The following is a 6000-nucleotide window of genomic DNA, read 5'->3' on the forward strand; positions in this document are numbered from 1 at the left end:
CCATTGCTTGCATGTGTTGCAAACCCAAGTCTTGCAGCTTGGTGACCCTTGCATATGGCTCCATCTCAAGAAACAGCTATACATTCTTGTTCAAAAAAAAATGAGAAAGTGGGATAAAACACAAACTGGGCTTTTGTCACGAAGTAGAGTTATGGTAGCCTATCAGCATTAAGGATCTTCTAGGTGTGTACCTCACAAAGTGCTTAAGTCAAAGCATCAGAGATGTATTTTCCTACAGATGTTTGCATTTTCTCAAGACTAATCACGCACACTAAACATTTCTTCTTATTCTTTACATTTGATCTGGGATTGCACCCCTTTTTATCGCACAATAAACTCTGACTGTATATAGAGTTATTAACTCTTAGTAGCCTTTAATGTAGATCTCATCGTAGTAAGTAATTGCTTTCACATTAGGCTTATAAGATCTTACTTTAAAGTTCCTATAAAAGAAAAGTGAAGCATAAAAGAGCAAGGGCAAAAATTATCAAAGTCTTTATCGACTCATGAGTTCTACTTGAGGTGTATAAGTTCTTCATCTCCTTGTTTGCATTTAAGGTCAAGTGGACTGACTTTATTCGTGCATTAAAGAATAACATTCTCTGAACAGGTATTGAAGAGAGAATTTAATAATTTGCTTGGCCTACACAAAAATTTTAGTAGAGATGCTTCTTTAGATAAAAAAAGAAATAGTCGTTTTTCTTTTCCAAACTTAACAACTGCAAAATTAAAAGAGCTGGCTCTCATGCAGCCAAGCAAGTCAATGCAAATCAAAATAAACAACGGGTTCTTCTTATACTTTTGATACCTGACAACAGCATCAAATTCCATATATCTTAATCATCTCTAATGTTTAATACTAAGTTCTAAAATTTTCTACAGGGGCACTCAGACTTGCAAATTTTGCTTTCAGGAGAAACCAAAAGTTTGTGCGTAGAATTTACCACTTAGTAAAAAGTTAAAGTCAGCATTTGGATTTTAGAATAAAAGCCATCACTTCACTTACCTAGAAGGACTGGAACAACTTTTCTTTTTCTTTTCAGTTTCCTGTGTGCAAAAAAAGAAAAGTGAAGCAGAAGTGGTGTAATTAATATTCACCATTACAGACCGCTTTCAGAAGCGTTCTGACTGACTGCATTTCTGTCACGCCACCACAGAATTTAACATTTCTAACAAACGAAAGCTGAAAAATGAACAGACTGAAGGAGGAAAAAAATCGGGAAAAAAAAAACAAAAAAACAAAACAATCCTCCTTAAAAAGGAAGTAGAATCACTAGCAAGCAGATTCTGTAACAGAATCAGTAGATTCTGGAAGATAACTACAGGCTGTAGTGCCGAGTTTTTAAAGGACGCGAACCTCAAGAACTGGCCAAGAGGAAAACGGGAGCTCCTTCTTCAATACTGCCACTCTACTGCTTAGTAGAGCAGTTGTTCCACTTCCTTGAAGTCACGGGGTCTCTTTCAGAGAGTTCTAGGGAGGAAGAAGGCAATGCCTGTTGCAATAATGTTTCTTCTTTTAAAAACAGGCCTAATGTTGATGCTGCCAGTTACCTGTCTATAACTGATGTCTAAGACAAACTGAGGAAGGTATAGAATTCAATTCAAATAACTAAGAGGGAGAACATCTGGATAAGAGGAAAAATCTGTGAGAAGTGAAGATGATTGACTTAATCTCAAATGAGAACAAGAAATCCACTGGCCAGCTAGTCACATGCACGGAAACAAACCAATGAAGTTACTTTGGTTTTGAAGAAGGAGCAAGCTTTTTGCATAAGAAAGGACAATTCCGGTAAACCAGGAGCACTGATGGAAAAGAGACACGACTAGACCTAACAATTCCTGCTGGCTGAATACAACAGCTCCAATGTCAGCTGCCTGGCTTGGATATTTCTCAGAGGGCTTGGATTAGTGGAAGCTTGTGCTATGTGAATACAGCTCTTACAGACAAGTAGAAAGTCAGGGAACCCTCAGAAAGGAAATATATAGGAATTAATATTCCCCAGATCTTTCTGCAACTTGTTTAGCAAGATACTAGCTTTTACGCCTTCACCAGCTCAATTACTTAAGTGTGAAAGCTTTAATACTGTCCATCACCTAACAGACATTATAAATCTAGTTTTTGCAACTTTATTTTCAGCAAATTAAAAAAAAAATCTTAACAAAGGTACTTCATTTTTACAGATGGTATCCTTTGGGTACCTAACTGCACACAATAATTAAGGGTTTGGTTTAAAATCCTTAAATATACCGAGGACTACACCACTGAAGCACTCTCATAGCTCATTAAAACAGTGATGTATTTTTTTCCTATAAGCAACAAGGTAAATGACCACTGGCATTCACCCAGAAATGGAAACACGCTACATTGTTCCCATTAACTTACCCAAGACAATCTCCAGTCTGAACTAGAGCTAATAGAAAAGTTCTGAGGTCGAGCTCCTGCTGAACAGCAACTGACACAAAAATCAATCAGATACAGTGCGGCACCAACTTGAAACAAAAATATGAGCTATTGCATAGTTATAAAGTATCGACTTGTATTCCTATCACTAGCTACATTCAGGGTCGCAGAGTGCACACTATTGATTTGAAACAAACACACTTAAGCTACGCAGGACATGATAACTTGAAGTCTATTCATTATTACAGAGAGAAGTTAATGCTACTGAATCATGTTTACTCCTCTAAAAACAGTCAGTGCATTATTTTAATACAGAAATTCCAAATCATTTTTAAATGTTGCAAAAATAAGAGAAATTTTGAATGTAAAGTTTCTCAGAGCTTTAAACGTGCATTTGTAAGTTTAAAAAAATTGATGGTGGGGGGAAAGAAAGAATAGCTGATGGAAAGGAATTTCAGGCAGTAGATGGCCCCAATTAATAAGATTAAAAGAATACCTTATTTCAGTCTGCTCAATGCTGTCACAAAAACACAAGAGAAGTAGCATGAAAACAAAAATTATTCATCAAGTTATGCATGATTAATTCAGGACCTGAAAGCACTTTATGTTTTACACTGCACAGTTAAGAATCTTCTGGAAAAAGATGTACCGATGTTTGTATTTCTAAAATTCAAGTGAGGATGGAAATCCGACTACACACAGAAAAAGATCAAAGACCCAACTAGCTGCTTAGGTGTCAGCATGCACTATCAACTGCAAAACAAACTCATCACTGAGTTTTTTTGAAAGCAACTTCACCCCATGTGCACACAAAGTTTTTTTTAATTTATTTCTTTAGATGCATGATAAAAAGCAGTTTATAACAAAGCTGCTGGGTTTTTTTTTTTTTGTTTTTTGCTTTTTTTTCAATAAGGCTTCAATTGGCAAGTAAGTAAAAGAGAATCCGAGCGAACACCACTAGTTTGTGCCTCTGAAATGATGCCTGTAACCAGGCTTTCATTAACAGAGAATAACTGATGGTTCATTAGGAGTCTGAAGACACATCTACCACACTGAAAATGAAGGACCACAAAGTTTTCCTCATCATATGATCCAAAGTTGAACGGAGCACCTAATGCACACGCAGCGGTTACTCAACCCTAACTTCAGACACACTTGCTTTTTTCCTTTTTATCTTTTTGTCTTTTCTTGTGTTTTAACCAAGTCTATGTGACTTTACACTCAGCAAGAGCTTGAGAGAAGAGATTCACAGCTCTGAGTACAGCATGACAAGGTGACAACAAAGACATTCTAAAAGGCACAAGAGAAAGGAGAGGTGGGAGAAAATTCACTTCGCATTAGCTGTTTGCAAAGCAGCAGATGATTCACAATTTCCTGCTCTAGTAGAGTATTTTATCCCACTATGAAGCAAGTGACAGCACCTTTATTTGAAGAGAAGGAAACTCACCGATGTAACCCCCACCTAACACCGGGGTGCAGGAAGACTGCAGCACGAACAAAGCTACACGATGCCACCCGTACCCCAAACCCACAATCACACGGCACGGGGGCACGAACATCTGTGCCCGAAACACCGTGCAGCCATCAGTGCCTGAAGGCCCGCGCCGTGCCGCTTGTTTTTAATCCGCTGACACCTCCGGTGCCCTTTCATTAGGATAACCCCGGAGGCACAGGCCGCGGCACCGCCCGCACAAGAGCTGCTCTCCCCCTCCTCCCCACCGCAGAGCCCGAGGCACCCCCCGGAGCCGCGAACGGACGCGCAGAGGCCTCCCCCTCGGGGCCGGGGCTCAGGCCGAGCCCGGGGCCGCCGCAGGCGAGGGGAAAGCCGGCGCAGCCTCCGCCCCGCCGCCCCCGCCCGCTCGGTCCCTACCTGCGGCGGCGCCGGGCGCCCTCCCGCCCGGCTCTAGGGACGGCGGGAGCCTCAGGCCGCGTTGGGGGAGGGGGCTGCGGCGGCGCGGAGCCGCGGCGCCATGTTACCGCCTCCCGGGAACCCCCGCCTACCGCTCAGCGGGGTCGCTCCCTCCCTTCCGCCCTCGGGGCGCTCCCCGCGGCCCAGACCCGGGCGCGGCCGGCGCCTCTCCCGGCCGCGCCGCGCTCCTGTTTACAAACTCACCCGGGAACGCGGGCCGCGCCGCACATGAAAGGCCGGGTCCCCCGCAGGCTTCCGTCACTTCTCGCGAGAGTGCCGCCGACATCTCCGCGGGCCCAGTGGAACGCAGGTCACGTGGTGCAGAGGGGCGGGGCGAAGGGCGGAGACGCCGCGGGTTTGGTGCCGCCGACGGGGCGGGCGCGGCTGCCTGTGTGGCCGGAAGCGGCCGGTGTCCGGGTGTGGCCGCGGCTAAGTGGGTGCCGCTCGGATGGGTGACCGCACCGAGCACGGCGGCGGCTCCAAGGCAGAGATAGGCGCGACGCTTCCGTCCGGCGTTCAGAGCAGTTACAGCCCTACTCCTTCTTGCTAAGGATGTTCGCGTTCCAGTGTCCGCATCCAGGCAGCACACGTGCCAGGACAGCCAAGCCGAACAGCGCCCGGCCCACCCGGCAACACGGCTCAGAGGACTTCCACAGAAACTCACCCTCGAAGTCTGTCCTGCAGGGAGCTGCTGCAGGGGCTGTGCTCGGTGACATTGCTCCAAGCACATCACAGCCAAGCCTTGGGATAACCAGACCTTGTAGGAGCTCTATTCAACATATGGCATCTAACACTACAAATAACAAAAAAGCTTCTTTAAAAGGAAGTATTTGTACCAGTAGCATAATCGAATTCTACAACATTTAATTTCATTGTTTCCCTGAATTTGGACAAGAAAATACAGGATACTTCATTTTTTGTAATTGCTTTGTTGGCCCTGTACTGCACTGGAAATTTTTTTGAGATACAGTAGGATAGAAAAATCCCCACAACACCACTTAATTTAAGGCAGAATTACTCCTAAGTAAGCATTGTAAATGGCTCAAATGTGAGATGCTACAGAAAGGAATAGATTTTGCTCCTCTATGCAGCTAAAAGTTTCCCTCACAAAGCACCTAAGAGGACAATACTGCCAATGAGGAAGATAACTTCCTGCATGAAGGCTTGTTTCCATGTTTTGTAAAACCATGATTTGTCTAACAATGAGATCCAATTAATCCAAATTTGACATTACTTTTATAATTAGCAATTTTGGACCGTGTTCAGCAGCATAAGAGCTATTAAAAAAAAAAAAAAAAAATCAGTCAAACCTGGAGAGATGCTACTTCTAGGACAGGTCGCACACGTGAAGTGCATGCTGCCTTTCAGACAAAGCTTATCATAGGGATCACACTGACAGCGTGAGCCACAATGGAAAAGATAGGATGTTCATTCAGTAATTGCCATGATTTGGGCAGCTTCCTTATTGAAGTTCCAGAATAGCTAGCCAGAACTTCTCCCTATACTAACCACACAGCTAAACCTCAAGAAAGTCTCATCATACACAAAGATGAACTTTAGGCTAGAATTCTAATTGTTTACTGCCTTTCATCCAAGGCAAATACACTGCATGTCACCTCTGTAACAGCTTATGAGAATAAACTATAATAAGTGCATTAAAAAAGGACCAACACTGTGTGAGCACAACCAC

The 6000-nt window shown here is 43.7% G+C and overlaps 1 protein-coding gene across 3 annotated transcripts in view; it reads right to left on the reverse strand.

Moving 5' to 3' along the window:
• The window catches only part of CHN1 (chimerin 1), a 145207-nt gene extending 140562 nt beyond the window's left edge, over positions 1-4645 (reverse strand). Inside the window, exons 1-2 of one of the 3 annotated variants that reach the window (XM_048954039.1) lie at positions 4515-4641; positions 1007-1047 (exon numbers count right to left, since the gene is read on the reverse strand). The gene's annotated coding sequence lies outside the window, so the exon portion shown is untranslated. Of the gene's footprint in view, positions 1-1006; positions 1048-4271; positions 4447-4514 lie in introns of those variants that run through there. The other 2 variants (XM_048954040.1, XM_048954041.1) reach the window with 2 other exon arrangements.
• Between the last annotated feature and the right edge of the window lie 1355 nt (positions 4646-6000).

This window comes from Lagopus muta, chromosome 8 (assembly GCF_023343835.1).
Source record: "Lagopus muta isolate bLagMut1 chromosome 8, bLagMut1 primary, whole genome shotgun sequence".
NCBI classification, from domain to species: Eukaryota; Metazoa; Chordata; class Aves; order Galliformes; family Phasianidae; genus Lagopus; species Lagopus muta.